The 22,102-nt window shown below is 47.2% G+C and overlaps 2 long non-coding RNA genes across 2 annotated transcripts in view; one reads left to right on the plus strand and one right to left on the minus strand.

Annotated features, from left to right (window-relative positions):
• The window catches only part of LOC144310907 (uncharacterized), a 119,462-nt gene extending 103,845 nt beyond the window's left edge, over positions 1-15,617 (minus strand). The window contains exons 1-5 of the long non-coding RNA XR_013376570.1: positions 14,946-15,617; positions 14,591-14,665; positions 13,857-13,949; positions 11,278-11,421; positions 8,525-8,663 (exon numbers count right to left, since the gene is read on the minus strand). This is a non-coding gene — a long non-coding RNA (uncharacterized LOC144310907). The remainder of the gene's footprint in view (positions 1-8,524; positions 8,664-11,277; positions 11,422-13,856; positions 13,950-14,590; positions 14,666-14,945) is intronic.
• LOC144310906 (uncharacterized) lies at positions 681-7,556 on the plus strand. The gene is made up of 3 exons (XR_013376569.1): positions 681-836; positions 3,137-3,245; positions 7,402-7,556. It is a non-coding gene; the product is annotated as an uncharacterized LOC144310906 (long non-coding RNA).
• Positions 15,618-22,102: the final 6,485 nt, after the last annotated feature.

A 22,102-nucleotide genomic window follows, 5' to 3' on the forward strand; every position in this document is an offset into this window, starting at 1 on the left:
CTGAAAGACTGCACCCCACCCCCAACTCCGGATGCTGGCATAAGTCCCAGGTTGTCACCTATATTTAATGGCTGGCTATAAAATCAGCATTTCCTTGACTCCACCCTCAAGTTTGATAATTTGCTAGAGCAGCTCACAGAACTCAGGGAAACACTTATGTTAATGAACAGTCAGATGAAAAGGGTGAAGTGTGGAAGGGTCCTGAGCACAGGAGCTTCTGGCTCATGCCATTGGGGTGTAGCACATGGATGCATTCACCAACCCCAAGATCTCTGGAGCCTGGAGTTTAGGGATTTCTTAAAATGGAGGCTTCATCATGTAGGCAGGATCCATTATTGACTCAATCTGCAGTGCCTCTTCCCTCCCAGGATGACAGGGGTGAGGATGAAAGTCCTAAGCTTCAAATCATGGCTTGATCATCCTAGTGACCAGACCCCACCCTTAAGGCATCCAGGAGCCCACCCGGAGTCACCTCCTTAGAACAAAAGTCACTCCCAAGACATTCCAAGGGGTTTAGGAGCTCTGTATCAGGAACCAGGGTCAAAGACCAGATATCAGAACCAAAGATGCTCCCTAGCACCACATCACTCCAGAAATTGCCAGAGTTTTAGGAGCTCTGTGTCCGGGGGCAGAGACCAAAAATGTGTATTTCTTATTATGTCACAGAGGGTCAGCAACTGAGGCAGACTTCAGTGTAAGTTGTAAAAGAGCAGAGAAAAGATCCAGGCCACACAGCAAGGATCAACAGCCTGGGGGCTGAGGCCAAGAGAGAGACACCAACCATTTCAGCACTGACCCTAGAAGCACAGATCATGTGGTCATCATCAGTCATTAAGGTGGGGAACTCTTTCTATGGAATGTGTTCTGGTTGAGAACCAGGTGATGGATGGCAGGTCTGTGTGTTGGGTCAAGAGTCTACTTCAGAGGGGCAGAGCTCTGTCTTTACAACCCAATGAGACACCCCATCACCCACTAAATATTCCTTTCCTGTGTGCACAGAGCACTTTGGTTACTCTTCTAGGACATTTTATTGTACTGGGATATGCTATTTTTTCCTTCATCTGTCTAGGATTCTGTGAAAAAAAGAGACTACATTTTTGCTTACTTGGCCCCGTCAGTGAAAAATTCACTTAGCTGCAAGTGATAGAAAAGATGATTACAGTAGTTTGAGAAGTAGATGTTAATTTTCCTCATGTAATAAGAAGTCTGGAGGTAGGTGACCTGGGGGAGTTACTTGAATCCACCCTTCTGGCGACCTGCATTCTTTTTCTATCTTTGTTTTTTATCAACCTTAGCATCCTGACCTTTGTCCTCATGCTATGATCTCAGGGTCACCAAGTGGCCACTGTACCTCCAACCTTCCAGGCCAAAAGGCCTCTCTCTCTCTCTCTGTTAATCAAGAAAGCAGAAGATTTTCCAGAAGTCTCAGCAAGAAGGTATCTAGTCCTATCTCATTAGCTAGAACTCTGGGTTAAGGCTATCCCTAGACCAAGTGGTAGCCAAGGGGACGAAGATCATGGGTCACTTTGAGACCTGGAATGAGGCTCCCCTGCCATGACTCAGAATTGGTTTTATCCAACCATAATTCTGAATTTTACATCTTGGGACTGGATCCTGCCCTTTCTGAGATCAAATGATCTCTACCATCATGCATCCAAGTGGGACAGCTAACATTTATTATGTACTCACTACATGTCAGAGGTGGTTCTCAAGCAGTGACATGAATTCCTATGTCACCCTCACAATGACTCTCTGCAGGTCAATACTATCATTAATCCCTTCTTGCAAAGGAAAGAAATGGAGGTGCAGACATGCAGAGCAACTCCCCCAGGCTGGGCCACAGACCTAGGAATAGAAAGAACCCAGGCCAAGTGACTGGAGAGATGGTGCTTGTAGCTACTGTGCCCCACCACCCTTCATCCTCTCTCCCATGTGGCTCAGGGATCCATAAAGCTGGTTGAATGAATGAATGACTAATGAATCAATGGATATGCCTTTTCTCAGAAGAACCTCTAAGGTGCAAGGGGCTCCCAATGCTGTTTGAAGTCACTGTTCCCCATCCGTCTTCTTAACGGGGTCAGAGTGTTATTACATGCACAGGATTTATGTCAGTTCATTGTGCTCTGGGGGAGAACAAAAAATCTTGACTCTCTTGCTGGGTTTCCTGCATAATAGGAATGAAGAAAAAAGGAGTCTGCAGAAGTCTGAGCTTTATCAGCAGACTGAAGTAAAACAACTGTACTTACATGCACGACGTGGGCCAAAAAAATGAACAAAATGCAAAGCATGTCCAGACCTCAGCCGAATCCTTGAAAATTCTAGTAGCATGTCCCAGGCCCCATTGTAAAAGAAGGGGAGAGGGGACATGGGGTTATCGGAGATCAGAGAACTGAGTTTACAGATACTGTCCCAGCACAGGACGATCTCACAAGCTATAGATGTAGGATGCCAGACTTCCAAAGGACAATTGAGCGATCCTGCCAAACATCTCGATATTTTGTCTACCCGGTGCAAACATCTAGACTGTGAAGGACTGATTGAATTGTTCTGGTTTCACATCGAGATTTGGCACGACAGCAGATATAGTACAGTCTTCCTACGAACTCCCAGAAAATACTCAGACTCTGCCTCTAAATGGGGACCCAGGACCAGTCTACGCATCCATCATTCAGTTTGATAGATATAAATAAATACGCAGTGAATTTCTTCTCCTGTAGGGTTGCCAGGTTTAGCAAATGTAAATACAAGATGCCCTGTTCAATTAGAATTTCAGATAAACGGTGAATGGATATTTAGTATAAGTATGTCCCAAAAGGCTGGCTGGCTTGCTTGTTTTTTGTTTTGTTTTGTTTTTGTTTTGTTTTGCAAATGCAGAAAACCAGATACACACAGCTGAGATGATCTAAATTCTTCTTTGGTGTAAATGACTTTCTACATGAAGATGAAAGGATGAAGGCCATTATGGGACCGTGATGTTCACTACAGCCTGGATTCAGCAGTGAGGTTGACCAGGTCTTCTGTCCATTTTAAAGAAATGTGGCTAGAAAGTGGCACAGCCACAACTCCCAACTGGATGTTCAGATTCTATGTCAAGGGCTGAACCCATTCCACCTCATTTCTGCTCACTTCCCTACAGGACAAGTAATGCCTTGAATATGTGACCACACGTGGCAGCTGACATCTGTACAGGCAAATGGCCACATGCAAGAAGCATTCACAACAGGGTAGTCGGGACAAGATGACAGGTACTTGGGGCACAGCTTGGCAGCTGAGCCAGGGAGGAGGTGCCCAGCAGGTACTTCCCAAGGACAACAGTGGGGCAGAGTGGGCTGTCAGAAGCACGCTGGCTCTGGGCAACTGCTTTCCACCGAAATAATTTTAACTTCTTAAAATCCAACTAGAGGCGAGAAAACACTCGACTCTTCACATCCTACAAGGTCCTCCTTGCTAGGAGAAGAGGGTGCGTTGGAAAGCATTATTCCCCCCAGGAAGCAGAATGCAGAGTCCAGCACAGGGCCCGTGTGTGTGTGTGCGTGTGCGTGTGTGTGTGTGTGTGTTAAATAGCCATGGACACCTGCATCACCTTCCTTGGGTCTTCCAGGCCCAAGTGCATCCCCTGGCTTAGAGGAGGAGCCACTGAGGTTTGCCAGTGGAGCAGAGCAATGCTCTCCCTCTGATAAGGAAGCACAGAGAGCCCCCCCACACACACACCGCCCCAAAGGAGGAGGCCCACCTTGGGGCTGAGATTAACCCTGAGAGCTGAGCTGGGAGGAGCGAGCTATTCTGGGAGTCTGATAAGGACAGGATTTTCCATTTTCTCAGTGTGAGCAGAAGCCAGGCCCCAGGTTTGAAAGTCCTCATACTTACCCATTGTTTCCTGTGCGATTAGATTTCATCACGAGAGAATTGTGTTACTTTCATTCAAAAGCCAGGTGGGGATGGCACCATGTCTGGTTTCTGCCCACCCCTCATGGGGACATTTGCTGAGCATGCCCTGTGCATTGGACGCTGTGGCACCCTAGTGCATCCTCATGACACCCTCCCAGAGGGTGCAATGGACACAATGAAGCAGGAACCGCTCCCCCCTTCACCCCCACCCACAGTCCATGCCCCTCCTGCACGGGAGAGAAGAAACGGGCTTCTCCGAGTGCCGGGGAGAGCAGGATGGAGCACACTATGGGTCCCACCTGCTCAGGGATCTCGGCACACCCTGGAAACAGGAGGAGATTGGTGGGGGAGAATGAGGGGAACCAGCCTGTAGCTCCTTCAGAATGCACACGTAGGTCAGTGGACGGCAGGCAGGGTGCCTGCTTTCCGCATTAGCAAATCGTGGCCGTGAAAGCATATGACATTCTCCCAAGAGGCCCACACCCTACAGAGAGCATTCTATTTCTATCATTTCTTTTTTTCCCCACTCTGGGTGAGTTTTGTGCACCCAGTTTATCCCTCCAGCCGCAGTGGTCTTGTTTTCCATTCCTGGAATATGCCAAATGCATTGCTGCCCAGGAACAACTGGCCTTGCAGCTCCCTTGGCCTTGAACACTCTGCCCAGATAGTTCAAAACGGTCACCTCTAGTCCTCTGAGTATCAGTGGCCTCCTCGGTGAGCCGTCCAGAAGCATCTATATTAAGGCACCAAAACACCCTGAGTCTCTCTCCATCTCATCCCGTAGTTTCATCCGTAGCATGCTCCACTCTCTGATCTTACTCTGGTAATTGATTTTATATTATTGCTTATTGACTGTCTGTCTTCACTCCTCAACTGGAACATAACTTCCGCTGGGAGGGAGTTGGTCTGTCTTGTCATCACTATGTCCCCAGTGCCTTGAACAGTGTATGGCACCAAGATGGCACTCGATAATTGTTAACTCAATGCTGTTTAATGAATGAGTAACTGAATACAAATACCCAGCTCCACCCACAAAAAAAAAAAAAAAAAAAAAAAAAAGGAGGGGAAGAAGGAAGCACCCACAGTGATGGAGGTGCTGTTTTGGAAAGCAAAGAGCAGCTTTTCACCCTCAAAACATGACAAAAAGACAGGCAAGTGGTGATGGGGGCTCTTGGAAGACACCTGTGGGGAGCACAGGATGGGCAATCCTGGGAGGCCGGGCCCAGGAGTGGAAGGGGAAGACAGGAAGGATGGAAGGAGCCATCACTCCATTGAGAAGGATAGGACGGATTCTGTCCCCGTGGGCTGGGGGGCCGACCACCTGAGCCCAAGCACAGGTGGAAGCTAAGAGTCAGGAAGGCCAATGGCCACAGGAAAATTGGGTCCTCCTGGCACAGCCACTTGAACGTGGAAGCCAAAACCCAAATGTGCACTATGTCCCATATCTGCCAGTGGATTCTTCCTCCCCTTCTCTCTCCAGTCCTGGCCAAATATGACCCGTTGCTCTGAGCTCTGGAGACACAGGCTCCGCGTGAGTAGGAGCATAGCAGCTATTAAAAACAAAGAGGTTCACTGTGACCAGGAATGCCATTTTCGCTGTGCAAATGCACCCCAGACATCACTCTGCAGCAGCTCTCTCTGACCGGGATCTGTGTCATTCTCCATGGAGCCCCGCCTGATTTACACCCCTAGGCCATCAGACACGGATGTCCCCCACCACCACCACCCCGAATGCATTATCCCCCTCGGAGCTATTTTTCTTTCAGGAGGTATGTCTCCACTCCTAGACTCGTATCATCATAGGATAAGCACTTCAATGCGTTAAAAAGCAAAGAGAAGAAAATATCGGAAATTTCAATGAGGGAGAAAAAAATGTTTGGAATCTTGGAAATACCACATGAGCTACCTACAGGTGGTGAGTGACTGCCACGGAATATGACTTGCATACAGAAGGAGCAGCTAGTTAATACAAATGAATCCAATGAGCAGGAGGTGGTCGCTGGGCACAGGCCAAAAGCCTGAACACCCCTGGCAGGGCCTGCCGCCCCTGCCACCTGTCCTAGAATAGTGGCTACCCCAGGAACACGTCCTGGCCCCGCCTCTCACTCCTCCCTGCTTCCCCATGACTGTGGCCCATCCCCCGACTGTCACACTGATGACTCACACATAAGCCTTGAACCCAGGCTCTGCTTCCAGGGCCCTGCAAGCTGAAACACCCAGGAAGGAGGAAAGGTTCCAGCTGGCTATCCTTGGGCACATCACCTCCTCCCTTCCCTGGCACCATTGTGTCCCCACGTCCTCCGGGCTTCCAGATCAGCATCCCAGTGCAGAATGTCCACCAGCACACAAGTCCCCATCACCAGCCCAGCTCTGTGTTTTCTGTTCCCAAAGTCATTTTTTTTTCTGCATCAATCCATTCTGTCTTCTTTGCTTAGCGTCTAGTTGCTGCTGTAACCAATGACTTGGGCTCTGTGGCTCAAAACAACCAGAATGTACTATCTTATGGCTGCAGAAGTCAGAAGTCCAAAATGGGTTTCCTTGGACCAAAATAAAAGCGTCAGCAGTGCCATGTGACCTCCAGGGGCTTTAGGGGAAAATGTGTTTCCTTGTCCCTTCCTGGTTCTAGAGGGTTCTGAAGTCCTTGGCTAAAGTCCCTTCCAGAAGTTAAAACATCCCCAACCTCTGTTTCTGTTGTCACATTTTTTCTGGCCTTCCTGCCTCTCACTCTTCTTCCATCTCTAAGGACCCCTGTGATTACATCAGGCATATTTGAGTAATCCAAAATAAATGTAGCTCAACATCCTTAATCTCAGCTGCAAAAATCTCTAAGCCCCAGGAATTAACATATTCACACACTCCTGAGACTAGGACTTGGACATATTGAGGGGGGAAGGTCATTATACTCCCTACCACCTTCTTTCAATTTAGAGCATTGTTTTAATTAAAAAAAACAACAATAACAAAAAACCTGATTCTCCCAAATTTTGCTCTTTGTCCATCTCAGCATCAGAAACCCCACTGCTTAGCTCAGAGAGCACCTCCTCTTTATGAAGGATTCATGGAGCTGAAAATGCACAGCCAACAAGTCAGAAGTCACCCCAGACCTCTCTGTTGGCATGCAAGAGTCTTTCTCTTTTTTTTAAAAAAATATTTTATTTATTTATACATGAGAGACACAGAGAGAAAGAGAGAGAGGCAGAGACACAGGCAGAGGGAGAAGCAGGCTCCATGCAAGGAGCCTGACGCGGAACTTGATCCCAGGTCTCCAGGATCAGGCCCTGGGCTGAAGGCAGCGCTAAACCGCTGAGCCACCCGGGCTGCCCACAAGAACCCTCCTTAAGAACTTAGAACCCAGTGGTTAGATTTCAACATATTAATTGCCACGCAATTCAAATTCATCTTTTTAGGGAGCAGCTTCTGGGGACTATCCCATTCCAGAAAACTAACAGTATGTTAATTCTTTATATATTTGCAGGAATTGAGATTTCCTAATCTCCATTTTGCTCTCCTCAGGTTAAAACAGCTCTCAAGGTCAAGACTCTTCACCTCAGGAGCGCCTGGGTGGCTCAGTTGGTTAAGTGTCTGCCTTTGATTCAGGTTGTGATCTGAGTCCTGAGATCGGGTCCAGGCTCCCTGCTCACTGCTTGTGCTCTCTCTCTCTCTCTCTCTCTGTCAAATAAAGAAAACCTTAAAAAAAAAAAAAAAAGACATTTCACCTCAGATCTCTTATTTTCTTCTCTTGCTGCAATGGAATTGAAAAACAGCCACCACCTCCTTATGCATAAACATTTTTCCTACATGTAAAAGTCATGCCCAGAATCACAGAGTTTAGGGCTCGAAGTCCCCATATGGATTGTATAGTTCATCTCCTTCATGTCTCAGAGGAGCAAATGGAAGCCCAGAGGAGAGAGGGTCTTCTTCCCCCAAATCAAGCTACTGAGTGAGTCGTCTGCTTTTGGAATCCTCTCCTCAAGGAGAAATAGTCCAAATTCTGTTCATGTTTTTTTGTTTGTTTGTTTTGCCCACCATTCCCACCATTGCCTTCATCTCTTTCGTTATTTTTTCTTCTTCTTCTAAGTTTCCTTGACCTGTTTGCAAAGGCCAGGTCTTCCACACAGGCTAACAACACCCGCGCTGTCCTGGCCCTCGCAGCACCACCCCGCACACAGCTGTGGAAATTCTTCTCTCCCAGACCACATTCCTTGGCAAGGCTGCGAGGCGGGGAAGCTGTAAGGTGAAAGTCTCTTTTCCCTCCTTCCAAGCAGACACCGGCTAAGGGTGAGTTGGGAAGCCTCTGTTTCTTGTCGGGATGCCCCCTGTGGTCAACTGCAGAAGCCTGACCATTGGTCCATGGATGTAAGACACCGCACAGGGGCTGCGGTCCCTGAGGCCGGGAGGGCTGTGAGGGCAGCAGGTGCACAGGGTCACATCCCAAGAAGTTAATGCGTCCGTGGGCTTCTGCTTAGGTTATCCAAGATGGTTCCCCATCATGCCCATCGCCTGACCCTACTTAATTCCCTTGCATGCTAACCTCATTCACGTATTTATATTTACTGTTTTTCCCTGTTTCCATTCTCCCCATTAGATTCCTCCACACACACTCATATATTTTTTTTTTCATTTTGGTGCACCTCACCTTTATCCTCAGGTGTGCTTCCCTCATGATGGTAAAGCGGCTGCCAGCCGGGGCAATGGGGGCTTCGTGCTTCCTCCTTCACTTCCACAGAGGACCCGGTCCCCCCAAAAGGACAGGTGCTTGCACTCTGAACCAATCCCTGTGGCCGGAGGAAAGCGATTGGCCAATCGGTGGAGGGAGGGGGCGGGGTTTCCTAGACTTGCTAATTCCAAGAGGGGGCCCAGCCCTGCAGCAACAAGTGCAGGGTTTCCCAAAGGGCCACGGGGGCTGCTGACTGGCAGGGAGAGGAAGAGAAATGGATGCCAAACGCATAAGCAGTGAACATCCACAGCAACCTGCCAACGCCACCTGCCTCCTGACTACACCACTGTACCTCTGGTTACCCAATTGGCTGTACAGATTCCTGGCCAAATTAAGAGTCTATGCATACACATATTTTATCTTCAGTAGTATAATTTCTTCTTTTTTTTAAAGCAAAGAACTGATTTTGAGAGACCTCCAAACGCACCTAAACTAGTGTTACGAAAACTACTTTGGGGACGCTTGGGTGGCTCAGCAGTTGAGCATCTGCCTTCAGCTCAGGGAGTGATCCTGGGGCCCTGGAATTGAGTCTGGAATCGGGCTTCCCACAGGGAGCCTGCCTCTCCTTCTGCCTATGTCTCTGCCTCTCTCTTTGTGTCTCTCATGAATAAATAAATAAAATCTTATTAAAAAAAAAAAAAACCTACTTTGAATGGCCCTATCCATAGAGACCTACAATGATGCACAATCTTCAAAGAACTTTTCCCAGATTTGAACTGTAAGTTCATTAGGGCAAAAGAGAAAGGCAGTCTCAGGTAGGAATGGCTTTTGCAGTATTCAGAAACGCTTTCACCTTTAAAGCATTAACAAAGTTGATTTTGATTTAGTGGGGTGGGGGGAGAGAAACTTTTGGCCACGCTGCTCCACAAGAGGGATGGATCAAGACCCATCTGGACAATGTGTTCAGATGGAACAATTTTTAGACTGCCTGTGTGTTTGGAGGGGGGGGGAGAAATGAAAATGTGAATTTTATCAAGTCTGAGGATTTTAAGTTTTCCAGGTTCATATAGTTTTATTTTTTTAATTTTCCATAACTAATTTGTAGATATGTTTCTGTCCTGGATTTGGAGTATTGGGATAGATAAAAAAAAGTCACTGGATTTTTCTCTGGCAACAAAAGTGTATAAATATTGAATTGAGGTACAGACATTTAAAAGGTTTGCGGTGTAGTGCACTTTAAAAGGTTTTGATTTAGGGGCACCTGGGTGTCTCAGTGGTTGAGGATCTGCCTTCAGCTCAGGCTGTGATTCTGGGCTCCTGTGATCCGGTCCCACATCAGGCTCCCTGCAGGGAGCCTGCTTCTCCCTCAGCCTGTATCTCTACCTCTATCTCTCTGTCTCTCATGAAAAATAAAATCTAAAAATTAAAAAAATAAAACGTTTTGATTTTAGGGGTACCTGGGTAGTTCAGTGGTGGAGCCTTTGGCTCAGGGCATGATCCCAGGGTCCTGGGATCAAATCTCACATCCGGTTCCCCGAGGGAGCCTGTTTCTCCCTCTGCCTATGATTTTATAGTGCTGTTAAAAACTGTTATTTATGCTTTAAAAATAAAAAATAAAAGTTTTTATTTTTTTTTTTATAATTAGAATGTTAGGGCTAAAAGGGCTTCATGAACAGGCTCACCTTTTCATATTGCAGATGAGAAACCTGAAATGAAGTGAGGTCTCCCCAACACCTGGCCCAAAGCTCTCAACCTCACCATCCTAATATATGCCTTCCTCCTCTGGGAGACATCTTCTCTGGGCAATACCATTGTAAGGAAGTTAATCTGTGCTCCTGGGTTAACCTGAGCTAAAAGCTTGACATAGTTTTTCTCTAACACACTGGGCACATATTCTACTAGTGACTTTGTAGAAACACAAAGGATTAATCTGGCAGGAAGTCTAAACTCTGGTCCCCAGTGGAATCTCAGACATTCCACACAGATATTTTCTAGCATGAGATGTTCCTCCAATGGTTCTACCTTTCCCCTCTATGAGCACAGCTCCCTGTGCTTTGGCGGGTGCATATCATTGCCATACTAGCCCTGACGGAAAATCATCAATGGTCTCAAGATCCACAGCGAGAACGCTCTCACTCCTGCAGTGTCCTCGGAGATCACAAGCTCCAAGACATGGAAGTGGGCCTCAAGCGGGTGGCGGGGGCCCAGCGTCCGGCAGATGGTTTGATCAGAGAGGTCAGGGAGGAAGGGCACTAGAGGGCAAGACTTCTGGACATGTGAGGCTCACTATGTGCTGGGAAAGAAGCCAAGAGGCAGGATATGTATCCTGTTGGGAGAGGAAGGAGGGTCAGGGCTGTGACTTGTCTGTGTGCCCAGCCAAGGTGTGGGGCTGGGAGGGGAGGTAAGCAGGATTGCCCCTGGGGACCAGAGACACAATGTGGGGGTGAGGGAGTGGGAGGCAGTCCTCAGTGATGGGGCACAGAATAAGGGACAAGGCTGGAGGATCAAGAGTCTTTGGAGAAGGAAGTTTATATCATAACTCTGATGAAACAGTAAGGACCTAGACTGAGGTAGGAGTTGCAGGAAGCAGAAGCTGAGAGATGAATTTCTCATCTGTTTGTGACTCCCCAAGTCCTTTACCATGTCTCCCTATGTTACAGGTTGAGTTGTGCCCCCCCCCCCACCAAAAGATATTTTGAAGTCTTAACCCCCAATACACTGCATGACTTTACCTGGAAATAGGGTTGTTGCAGGTGTAACCGGTGAAGATGAGGTCAGTCTGGAGAATAGTGGGCCTATAATCCGGCAGGACTGGGGTCCTTATAAGAAGATAGGAGTTTGCACAATGAGATATCCTTTTACACCAGTGAGAATGGCTAAAATTAACAAGAAAGGAAACAAATGTTGGCAAGGATGGGGAGAAAGGGGAATCCTCTTGCACTGTTGGTGGGAATGCAAGCTGTGGACCCACTCTAGAAAACAGTATGGAGGGTCTTCAAGAAGCTAAAAATAGAGCTACCCTACAACCCAGCAATTGAACTACTGGGTATTTACCCCAAAGATACAGACATAGTGATCTGAAGAGGCACCTGCACCACAATGTTCCCAGCAACAATGTCCACAATAGCCAAACTGTGGGAGGAGCCAGATGTCCTTTGACGGATGAATGGATAGAGAAGATGTGGTCTATATACACAATGGAATATTACTCAGCCATCAGAAAGGACAGATACCTACCATTTACATCTACACAGATGGAACTGGAAGATATTATGCTGAGTGAAATAAGTCAATCAGAGAAAGAAAATTATCATATGGTTTCACTCATATGTGGAATATGAGATATAGTGAAAGGGATTATAAGGGAAAGGAGGGAAACTGAGAAAGGAAAAATTAGAGAGGGAGACAAACCATGAGAGACTCCTAACTCTGGGAAACAAACAAAGGGTTGCAGAAGGGTAGGTGGGCTGGGGGATGGGGTACCTGGGGGACGGGCACAGAGGAGGGCTGTGGGATGAGCACTGGCTGTTATACTATCTGTTGGCAAATTGAATTTAAATAAAATTAAAAATTAATAATAAAAAGGGGCGTTTGGATCTGGACTCACATGGAGAACAATATATAAAGACACAGACACAGGGCTGTATATATACAGCCACGTGAAGACATAGGCAGAGCTCGGAGTGATACTTCCCCCATGTCCAGGGAAGCTTGAGACCCCCCAGATGCTGGAAGAGACAAGGAGGACCCTTTGCCTGAGGCTTCAGAGGGATCACGGCCCTGCTGCCATCCTGAATTTGAGCTCCTGGACTCCAGAACTGTGACATAATACATTTCTGTCATTTCAAGGCACCAGCTTACAGTATTCTGTTACAGAAGCCCTGAAAAATGAACGCATGCTACTTCTATGAATGCTCCATCTCAGGCAGCTAAAGGAGAGAGAAACAAAATCAAGATATTTGCAACCAACTTTTAAAGTAATTAACCAAATCGACCCAAATATCTGCTGCCCCCACAGGGCAGGCTTTACTCTGGCCCTTCAGCAACTCTGGTACCCAAGTGCTTCAGTGCGAGACAGGATAGAGCTTTCGATATTCGATTTTCCTAAAGAGGTCTTTCTCCCTAAAATCTTTGCTCCTCTGCTCTCTTAATCCTTTTATACTCTCAAAGTAATTAAAAGCATCTAAATGTTGCAGAACAAGTTCTCAGAAATTCCTGATGAATATCTGCATATGGTGATTTGTCACCTCTGTTTGAAAGTTTCTATCTGTTCTATCTTGGTACTTAAACAAGACTTTATTTTAACAAATGTTGCAAGATTTAAAAACAACAGAGGCTTGCAAATATGATCAAGGAATGAGAATCTATTAAAAAAAATAACCAACCACAGAGATTTGGCTTGACCATCACAGGAAGAGATCTGACAATAATTCTGTAGGTTAAAAGAGATGGTGCTTTATTTCCCTCTTGTGTAATGGTCTGGTGTGAGTGCTCCAGGTTGGCAGGCAGTTCTATTCCAGGTAGTCATTCAGGGATATAGGTTCCTTCCTTTCTGTTGCTCAGCCCATCCCCTAGGACATTAACTTCATCTGACCACAGGCGCAGGTGACAGGACAGTTTTTCCCCCCCAACTCTTTTTGAACCATTACTTTTGTAAAACATAAAAAAAAAGGAGAGGGAGGAAAAGGAGGAGCAGAAGGAGGAAGGAGGAGGGAGGAAGGAGGGGGGAGAAGAAGGGATGAGGGAGAAGGAAGGAAGAGAAGGGAGAAGGAAGGAAGAGAAGGGAGGAGGAGGGAAAGGAGGAAGGAGGAGTGAGGAAGGAGCAGGAAGGAGGGTGAGGGAAGAGGTGGAGGAAGGAAGAGGAGGGGTGAGGAAGGAGGAGGAGGGAGGAGGAGGGGTAGGAAGGAGCAGGAGAAGGAGAAAGGAAGGGTGAGGAAGGAGGGGGAGGAGGGGGAGGAAGGAGGGAGGAGGGATGAAGGAGGAAGAGGGAGGAGGAGGAAGAAAGGAGGAAGGAGGGGGGAACAGGGAGGAAGGAGGCAGGGAGGAAGGAGGAGGAGGGAGGAGGAAGAAGGAAGAGCATGGAGGAGGGAGAAGAAGAAGACGAATTATTGCCAGAATGCTCAGGTATAGCATTAGGGGACTGAATTGATATAAACATCTAAATGCTTTTCTATATTTTAACTAATCCCATCGCAAAGCGGTGACAGTTTATGCACCTGCTGTGTCCCACAGATAACTCTTTGAACAACATTATCCCAGCTGTCAGGAAGGAGAAAAAGTGTGTCCCATGGTGCATACCGCCTCCACTCACATCCACTGAAGACTTAGTCCCGTGGCTACATCCAATGACAGAGGAGCGAGGGAACGGTCATATAGCTGAAGGGCCGTGTGTCCATCTGGGAGACTATTGACACAGAAGAAGAGGATGGATTACTGTGCACCACTGCTTGTCTCCACAAATCATCACAAAGCACCAAGACAGAGTACATTAGAAGCTCAGTGAACTGAAGGGTAGAACCAAGGAAATTATTCAGGGGACCCTCCAGAGACAAAGAGATGGAAATATAAAAGATGTGCTATGGGGCACCTGAGGGCTCAGTGTTTGAGCATCTGCCTTCAGCTCAGGTTGTGATCCTGGGGTCCTGGGATCGAGTCCCGCATCGGGCTCCCTACAAGGAGCCTGCTTCTCCCTCTGCCTGTGTCTCTGCCTCTCTCTCTCTCTCTCTGTGACTCTCATGAATAAATAAATAAAATCTAGAAAAAAATTAAAAATTAAAAAAAAGATGTACTATGAGTCCTGAGAAGGCCCCATTGAATGGAGAAGAGATAATATTTAAAGCAACGTAAACCAAGAATTTTCTAGAACCATTGACAGATACCCATGCTCAGATCCATAAATCACAATGCATCCTGCCCTGGGCCCTGTTGTACGGCTTTATATAGCAACGCATGTGATCTGCACAGCGACCCCATATGTAAGGTATGGTTATCATCACTATTTTATAGAGGAGGAGATCCCAGGCACAGAGAGGGTAAGTGACTTACTTGCCCGACGTCGCACAGCTAGCACAGAGCAGAGCTTGGTTTCCATCCTCTTATCACAATACTATCCTGTATTATCTCTCAAAAAAAAAAAAAAAACTTTTAATTACAACCACAAAGGCAATGTTAAAAAAAAAAAAAAAAACATGTAGAATGGTTTTATTTACATTTGATAATTTTTTTAGAAATGTTTTTCTAGGTCAATTAACCTAAGTAAGATTCCAACCTGAATATTAAATTCACACTGCTTGGAAATATCGTAGAATTGGTGCATCTTTCCAGAACTTACCACCCCCTCATCCCCCACTGCAGAAACCCACTCCAAGTGATAATAAACAAGAAAAAGGGAGAGAGAAACCTTTATGTATAGTGAAACTAGGAAGTGGCTCCGTCCCACACCACAGAGTCCAGACACTATGTGCTCTCACCCAGTTGTAAGGGAGACCACGGGCCAGGCCACGGTTGCACAGCTATTCTTTGTGACCACAGGGAAATACCATTTTCTGTGGCCCAAGAGGTATTTCAAAACACCCATCTTGCTTCACATACCGGAGACGGAAGCACAGTACTTCCCACTTCCTCGAGGCCTCTCAGGGCAGCTCCCTGCTTGGCTCTACGAAGAGCCAGGCCACAGGGAAAGGGCAAGGCTCCCGCCCAACCCCCCTTACCAAGAAGCTGGGCAACCCCAGGCAAACAGCTTGACCTCTTGGAACCTCAGCGCCCCCCAGATGTAAGTGAGAAGCCTGATGCAGACTTTCCCCGAGACTCAAACCTTTCTCTCCTCACACCTGGAGACAGAGATGGCTGGCACAGGAGGGAGAAGAGGACCAACCTCTGTAGCTGCATGGGAGGGGCTGGGGTGAAAGCTCTGCCCTCCAGGCTTTCATCCCTTCCCATAGACTGGCCCCGGCAACCCCTCAGACTCCTCAGAGCAGGATGAAAACCCTGTTTCTATGATTTCTGACATCCTCTCCAGCGGTGATAGCTGATGAGTCTCTCAGGAGCCAGACAACCAAACAGTGGTCTCTGCTCTACTCTTTAGTAAAAAGAATGTAAGGAGGATGGGGGGGAGGGAGGTGGGGGGTGAGAATGGGGAGGGGGAGGAGGGAGGAGAGAAAGGAGGATGGGGAGAAAGAGTGAAAAGGGAGAGGAGAGACAGGGAGGAGGGGGAGGAGAAAGGGGAGGAGGGAAAAGGGAGGGGGAGCAGAGAGGAGGAGCAGGGAGAGGAGGGGAGGGAAGAGGACGCAGCAAACGAAGCACTCCAACAAGAGCTACAAGTCATTTTCAGGCTTGAGCCCAAACAAAATCTGACAGCTGTCTGTGTCAGTGAGTAATCAACACGAGGTAACTGACCAGCACATTCATTAACAAGAATTATGTAGCCCTATCCCTTTTATGCCCCATCCTATTAAAATGTCTTGCAAAGAAAGCAGCATTGGGGGGGGGTGGGTGGCAGGTCTCACCTGGGGAACAGGCCCGGGGAAGTCAAGAGCCCATCGCTCTGAGGCCCCGGGCAGGCCAGGCTGACAGCTCTGGCTCAGACCAAACAAACATGTCAGCAACTCGTCTCTTCCACCTGGAAATTTATACCGGCCTCTGCGTAAGCAAATCTGAAGAAGACCAGCAAACTGGAAACATGGAACAAGAGCAAAAAACCTCTTTCATCCCGAGGGCAACAAAATAAAAAGGGCTGCTTTTTTTTTTTTTTTTTTTCAGGGCCCTAAGGAAAGAATTACTCCCTCTAAGCGCTCAAGCTGACATTTTCATGAGAAAACAAACTGGGGCAATTCCACTTACTGCTAGCAAATGCTGAATGACCTGGAGGGACAGCTAACCGGGATCTGCACAGACGGCTCCCCTCCTCACCCCAATCCCATCCACAGACGTTCCCTCACCCTTCTCTTCCTCTTCCCTATGTACCCTTCTCTTCCTCTTCCCTATGTAATCCCTAAGGGGTGCCTAGGACCTTCTGTTTATTTATTTGGGGTCATTTGGAGAGTGAGTTTTGTGTCTGCGTGCCATGTGTTTTTCCTCGATGTCAGTAGTAAATTAATTCCTACATTTAACTTCCACCAAGGGCTGTTTGGGGGACAGGCCACACTAGTGCAGCAGAGAACAGCTGGGCAGTTCCTCCCCGAGGCACCATCCTTTCCCGGAATACACCTGCCGGAGCCCCCAGCCCCCCATTCCCCTACCACACCGGGTGCCCCTCACCACTTGTCCCCATCACCTGGCACTGTTCTCCACTCCCATAGCCATGCTCAGTTTCCTCCACTGCGTCCAATCCAAGATCTCACCCATTCTCAGATGTACGGGGCTTTGAGAAAGAAACCCCCTACCCATAAAAGGTTGACACTATGTTCTCTCTCTTTCTCTCTCTTTTAGATTTTATTTATTTGGCACAGAGAGAGAGAGAGTACGGACAAGCAGGGGGAGTGGCAGGCAGAGGCAGAGGGTGAAGCAGGCTCCCCATGGAGCAGGGACCCCCCAGTGTGGGACTTGATCCCAGGACCCCAGGATCATGACCTGAGCCGAAGGCAGATACTTCACCGACTGAGCCACTCAGGCATCTACGTTCTAGACACTATGTTCTCTTAACATTCAGAAGTGCTCCAGAAAAGAGTTCTTGGAGAGACTGGGTGGCTCAGAAGGCTAAGCATCCAACAATTGATTTTGGCTCAGGTCATGATTTGAGGGTCATGGGATCAAGTCCTTTGGGGGGGTTCTACGTTCAGTAGGGAATCTGGGATTTTCTCTTTCCCTCTCTCTCTTTGTTTAAGAAATAAATCTTTAAGAAAAAAAAAGAAAGAGTTCTTTTAAGGCTTATGTATACAGAGAACTAAAGCATTTATTGCTCTTTCACCTACATAAAAAGGAAACTATGTGCTAAATTAACTGATCATGGGGAACCTAGGTGGCTCCATGGTTAAGCATCTGCCTTTGGTTCAGGTCATGATCCTGGGGTCCTGGGGTTGAGTCCTGCATTGGGCTCACCACAGGGAGCCTGATTTTCCCTCTGCCTGTGTCTCTGTCTCTCTCTGTGTGCCTCTCATGAATAAATAAAATCTAAAAAAAAAAAAAAAAACAAAAACAAAAAAAAAAACATTCATTCATTCATTAACTGATCATGCTCTTTCTAAAGTCTCTTTATGTTGAGAGTGTGGCACTTAGGAATCTCTTTTCAATTCTGAGTCCTCACTGTCCACGTTCCTTCACATAGTCCATCCTCCATGACCTCGAGAGTGTTGGTGACATGAGGTTTCTTTCTCAGTGGTCTCTGAGATTTTCTTGTGGCTATGGACATGCATCCTGCAATTTACAATGTAGGTTCTTTCTTGGTTGAGCCAGGTGTCAATGAAGGTTTGCAGAGGAAGATTGAGATTTATATTCCTTTCTCAAAGTGGCTCTCAAACTGTCCTTCCATACCATCATAAGCCAACAGTGTGATTCTCACATGGGTAGTGACACCAGGTCAGGACTATCACGTGGCCAGAAGTGACCATAAGATGCCCTCCATGCTAAGACTCATCCCAAATTCAGAAATGGGAGCGCGTGTGTCGCAGCAATGAGAAAGTATGGGGTACACGCTGTTTTCTCTGGATATTCTCTCCCTACCCTTCCCTAGGCCAGCCCTCCTGATCTCAAGGGTGTCATTCTCCAGTGGCCTTCCTCCTGCACTCCACATTGCCCTGCCTCAGACCTTGTGTCTCAATCTGCAATTACACATCTACAAGTGTGATTACAATAACACAGGAAGAATAAATCATGTCTTGAAAGAACAAGTGCGTGAATTCCTGCAGGAATTTGCATGCAAAAGTCTAATTTGTGGTTCAGTTTTTTCCAGGTATAGAGAATGAACACAATCGTCATCGTTTATTCATAGATGTTTGAGTCCCTTTATGCAGCGTGCATGGGCGGGGAGGCAGATAATAAGCAAAGATTGATATGATATATAGTAGGTAGTAACAAGCTGGGGCACCTGGATGGCTCAGTGGTTAAGCATCTGCCTTTGGCTCAGGTCATGATCCTGGGGTCCTGGGACTGAGTCCCACATCAGGCTCCCCACAGGGAGCCTGCTTCTCCCTCTGCCTATGTCTCTGCCTCTGTGTGTCTCTCATGAATAAATAAATAAAATCTTTTAAAAAATAGGTAGTAAGTTACATCGAAAGAGATGAAGCAGGCAGAGGGGCTGGAATTATAAAAAAGCTACCTGTGATGTGGTTACAGTAAGGCTTCTTAGTGGGTGATATTTGAACTAACCCCTAAAAGAGGAAAGAGGAAGTCCATGGAAGTCCCTGATTGGAAGAGCATCCAGGTCAGGGTGGGAAGGCAGGGGCCTGGAGTTAGGATGATCTGGCATGTCCAGCAGACTGCAAAGGGGCTGATGTGAGAGAAGCATCGTGGCAAGGAGGAGAGTGTCATGAACCATGCGAACAGGGTAGCCAGAGGGCAGATTTTCAGAGCCTGGCTGGCCACCTAATGAGCACTTTGGACTGGTTAAACTGGCCAGGTGTCCTGGCATGTGCCCAAAGATCCCTATAACTCAACCGTGCTGGTTTCCTGTGGTGATATCCCCAATAGTAACATGAGTGAGCCTCCCTGCTCTCTTTTCATATCTCTTCATCATTGGCTTGGATCCCTACCTGCCCACAGCTCCTTGGGGTAAGTGGGTCTGTGCCTTGAGGTACCTTCTCGCAACCAACACCAAACAAGAGGCACATACAGGACACAATGACTACAAAGAAGGATTTTTTCTTTGTTGCCTTTTTCCTCCATGGAATCATGCCCTCGGGACTCCTTGTTCCCCTGGCCTTGGATGAAATTCAAGGGGAAGCCACAGATACTCATTCATTCCCACGTGTGGATGGAAGAGTGGCAAAGACACGACGTCCAAGAGCCTGAGGGATCGAAAGATTGCTGCAACTCATCACTGCCATCGATCGGCCAGAGGAGGCCTGACGGCAAACCTCTGAGAATGGCATTGTATCTAGGAGAGAAACCTCTTTCCTGCCCAGGTGACCTCAACAGCCTGCGAAGACTTTCAGACATGGACAACCTGTCCAATACTCCCACTGAAGAACTGACAGCAGGGTTGGGGCTGCAGGGCAGACCCAGGTGCAAGCTGATGAAGGGAAATCACACGAGCTATGCCTTTGGAAGAGTCAACCATGCTTGCACACTGGCTTATGTGTTCTTTCAGTTTTCAAATGATTCTAAACAAACCCAAATTTATATTTCTATATTTAGCAGCCCCCAGCTTGATTCTGATCCTGTCTGGAGACTGCATGGCCTCCTGCCAATGGTTAAATTAGTCTGTGGGACATCTATTGCTCTGAGCTAACCGATGACCATGCGATATTTTTAGCAACTGTAATATAATGTTGGTAGGACCGTGCATTTTTATGACTTTGTAAAGCAATCTCTAATGCGATTTAAAAGTGACGTCTTTTCTTAACCCGATGAAGGCCACAGCCCCTCTGTGAGAGGCGTGAGAGAAGTGGACTGGGTCCTTGCTTATTGAGAGAAGCAAGAGCAGAGGATGGCCCGGTCAGAAGTCCCTCCCACAACACATTGGGCTCAGGCGGGATTAATACATGGAGCAGTGTCTCTGCTCCTCCTGTTAAACCTTTCCATTGCCACACCTGCAAAAGAGACAAGGGAGATGTCCTCACGGATGAGAGCCCTCTCCAAAACAGCCATGCCTGCATGCCCTGAACAATGCACCGACTGCACTACAGCTGCCCGATCCATCATCACATGCCTTCTCCAGCTCCACTGACCGCCGGTCCCTGCACAAGCCCAGCACCTTCGCCCAGCCTGGCTTCCCTCACACACTCTCTTCTGCTTGGATGCTGTCACCTCATCTCTGCCTTTCCAACCCAGCTCACTGCCTTCCCTGAGGAGGATCCCTAGCAGAACTCAACAATACCCCCGTCAACACTCTGATCCCAAGATGAAGTCTGCTCAGACTGGTGAAAAAAAAAAGATTTTGCATAAAGACCAAAAAGTGGGTGAAATTACATGAATGAATGGTGTGCAACGTCATGCTGAGCAGGGAATAATATGTCCTGTGATACTCCAAACAAACCAGGGTGACCGGGTGACAGGCACTAAGGAGGGCACTTGACAGGATGAACACCAGGTGTTGTACTGTACGTTGGCAAATTTAATTTAAATAAAAAACAAAACAAAAAAAGAACAAAAAAATGTACAAACCTTTTTGGAAAAGTGATATGCTGATAAGTAAGTTGAAGAGTACGCACACCCTTTGACAAAGCGCTTTTTCTTTGTGACTCAGCCTTTAAAACCAAATCGCAGCAGGCCATGGGAACATGCCAACTTGGGTCTCCACCGGCCACTGCTAGAAGGGGCACAGACGGGGCAGTGCCCTGTGTCAGGGAAATGGTTGCCTGACTGCGCAACAGGCATATTACCAAATCATACTGCAGTCCCTTAAGAGACTGAGTCCTTAGAACTGGAAGGATTTTTCTGATGTCTTTTTTTTAAAAAAATGTTATTTATTTCAGAAAGAGAGAAAGAGTCTGAGCAAGCATGAGTCATGGGGAGGGGCAGAGAGAGAAGCAGACTCCCCGCTGGGCAGGGAGCCCAACATGGGGCTCGATCTCAGGACCCTGAGATCATGACCTGAGCCACTCAGGCGCCACCCCCACCCCGATGTCTTGTTAAGTATGAAGAACAAGTCATAGAGGAGGAAATGAGGAATGATTGCTTATTGTGTACAGGCTTTCCTTTGGGGGGGGAGGGGAGATGATGAAAATATTCTGGAATTATGTAGTAATGGTAGTAATGGTAGTTGCATAACATGGTGAAGATACTAAAAGCCACTGCATTGTACTCTTTAAAATGACTGAAAGGGGGAATTTCATGTTCTGTGTATTTTATCTCAATAGGAAAATAGCTAGTAAATCCTACATATGTGTATCATTTTGAAAGTGCTGCTCTTGGGGTTCCTGGGTGGCTCAGTGGTTGAGCATCTGCCTTCAGCTCAGGTCATGATCCTGGGGTCCTGGGATGGAGTCCTGCATCAGGATCCCTGCAGGGATCCTGCTTCTCCCTCTGCCTATGTCTCTGCCTCTCTCTCTCTCTCTCGTCTCTTAAGAGAAGAAAGAAAAAGAAAAAAGAAAAAGAAAGAAAGAAAGAAAGAAAGAAAGAAAGAAAGAAAGAAAGAAAGAAGAAAGAAAGAAAGAAAGAAAGAAAGAAAGAAAGAAAGAAAGAAAGAAAGAAAGAGAAAAGAAAAAACAGAGAGAGGCAGAGACAAGTGCCACACCATTTTCTTTCTTTTCTCTTTCAGAAAGAAAGAAAGAAAGAAAGAAAGAAAGAAAGAAAGAAAGAAAGTGCTGCCCTCAGAATTCCTTCTTAGTAAAGAAGGCACTTGGTATTGATGAACGTGTTGCAAGAGGAGAACCAACCCTCTGGGGAGCCCAGGGTTTCAGTGGAAAGGAAGGAATCTCTCCGAGGGGAAAAAAAAAGAAGAGGGTGGATGGGCCTCCCAGC

The sequence above is a fragment of the Canis aureus genome, chromosome 3 (assembly GCF_053574225.1).
Source record: "Canis aureus isolate CA01 chromosome 3, VMU_Caureus_v.1.0, whole genome shotgun sequence".
Taxonomy (NCBI): domain Eukaryota; kingdom Metazoa; phylum Chordata; class Mammalia; order Carnivora; family Canidae; genus Canis; species Canis aureus.